The sequence below is a fragment of the Tupaia chinensis genome, unplaced genomic scaffold (assembly GCF_000334495.1).
Source record: "Tupaia chinensis unplaced genomic scaffold, TupChi_1.0 Scaffold000128_1, whole genome shotgun sequence".
Lineage (NCBI taxonomy): Eukaryota > Metazoa > Chordata > Mammalia > Scandentia > Tupaiidae > Tupaia > Tupaia belangeri.
In genome coordinates this window covers 11,752-13,816 of record NW_006159597.1, presented here as the reverse complement: position 1 = coordinate 13,816, position 2,065 = coordinate 11,752, and the positions used below count along the sequence as shown (strand labels likewise).

The following is a 2,065-nucleotide window of genomic DNA, read 5'->3' as shown; positions in this document are numbered from 1 at the left end:
CAGTTTAAGACAAAAATCCTTAAATGTGGAAATTAAAGCATCTAAGAAAATCAGTCATGTTTTATTCTCAAGTCCAATGATTCTCTTTCACTAGTTCAGTCTCATGTCTTTACTCATTCTCTTGTTGCATTTGCAGTGTTAAGGTGGTCTGATCTTTCCACTTAAACTCTAGAAGTTGACATTCAGCTCTTGACCTGTCCCTACCACCGTGCTGGCCATCCTCTTAGTTGTCTCTTGTCCTCTTATTTCTGTGTGTCTGACTTCAGTTTTCCTAGTCTAGCACTCCCTTCAGCACTTTTTGGAGGGCCGGTATGGTGTTGGTAAATTCTTTAAGGCTTTATTTATCTGAGACTATTTTTGTCTTTTTTTTTTCCTTTGAGAGGAACTTGACGTTACTCTCTTGCCCATGTGAGTGTCTTGTCTCTGTCTGTGGTTTTAGTCAACCTGGCTATGAGGTGCCTCGGGAAGATCTTCTCAGGTTGATCCTATGTGGGTTCCTTTGTATTTTTTGGGTCTTGATATCTGAATGCCTCTCTAGGTTTGGAAAGTTTTCTTCCAGGATATTCGTGGAGTAGATTTTCCATGCCCTTATGAGTTTCTTCATCTTCTGGGGTACTGATGATCCAAATGTCTGGGCATTTAAGGATATCTAGTATTAGCATCTAGTATTATCGTATGTTATTCTCATTCTGGGGGGTTACGTTCTCAGTCTTTTTAGTCAATTTTTCTAGGTCAGAGGTTCTATCTCCTACATCTGAGATTCGATCTTCTGCATGATCTAATCTGCTTTTGATATTTTTGAGGGAGGTTTTTACTTCGTGTATCACAGCCTCCATCTCTAATCATTCCATTGGATTCTTTTTTATGATGTGTATCTCCTCTTTCAGACGATTGAAGAACTTCCTCACCTCCTGGAACTCGTCTTTTTTCTTCTGCATTTCCTGGAGTTCATTGCCTCTCTTCTCTTGTATTTCTGTTAGCTTGGTCACTAGGAATAGTTGAAATTCTGGCTCCTGGCTAGATCTGGGGGGCTGGAGGGTGAAGCTGGGCAGAGGTTCTCGGTGAAGACTGGGGCCGCTCAGAACTCTGATATGAATGGCTGCTGATTGGCTTGTCTTGGCTCCAGGCTAGATCTGTTTAGGAAGTTGGAACAAGGAACACTCATAGAAAATGTCCTTAGCCTGGCTGCATCAATGATGATCATTGCGGAAGGGTAAACAGGAGACTCTAACAGAAATTCTTCCAAATTAGCAGCTTCGGCCCCTGCATAGCATATCAGTGTACCAGACTTCTGGTAAATAGTTGTAAGTTCAGGATCTCTTTCTTTACTGAAGGGACGGCCAATTGTTCTTTTACATTTCTCCTGGGGGAGGCATGCTGCTAGCAGAGGTACAGTCTGCAACGCTTTGTTTTCCTCTGCTGGGTGCTGGATCACGTACTTATGGGTTGAGATGTGCACAGGGTGCACGGGGAGAAATGGACACGAACACACTTTCTGAGGCCAACTGCAGGGCCACAGGCAGCTCCCAAAGCTGGTTGGCACTGGTGCTGTCCGGCTCTGTGTCTCGGGCATCAGCCACTGACTCTGCATCACCCTGTCGCCCTCCTGCCCCTTCTCTTCGTTCGGAGTCCTGGGACTCAAGGCCCTGGGCGGCTGCGTGACTGGGTCCTGGGGTGTTCGTGCCCCGGGGTGTTCGTCCCTCTTTCCATGGCTCCTTGGCTGGCACATGTCAGGGGGTGGCATTGAGGTCTCGCTGCCGCCAGGGGGTGCCATGTGCCGGAGGAGCCGCCCTCCCCACGCGGGGCTCTATGCGCGCATGCACGCACACATGCATGCACGCAGATATGCCTCTCCAGGCTTTCTTTAAGCGCACTTGAAAGTTGCATCCTGTCTAATGTAATACTCTTTTTAAAAAATGTAATATTCTTTCTTTCAAGAGTGAGTTTCACCTCCTCAATCTCATCTTCTAGGCCTTCTATTTTTGCTTCTATTTGCTTTCCTTTTAGGATTTGTTCTGGAGTTTCTTTTTTATTTGCATCGATCATCGACTTCTACTCTCAGAGT

The 2,065-nt window shown here is 45.8% G+C and overlaps 1 pseudogene; it reads right to left on the bottom strand.

Moving 5' to 3' along the window:
• Window positions 1–1,127: 1,127 nt before the first annotated feature.
• LOC114007136 (DTW domain-containing protein 2 pseudogene) lies at window positions 1,128–1,774 on the bottom strand (annotated as a pseudogene).
• Between the last annotated feature and the right edge of the window lie 291 nt (window positions 1,775–2,065).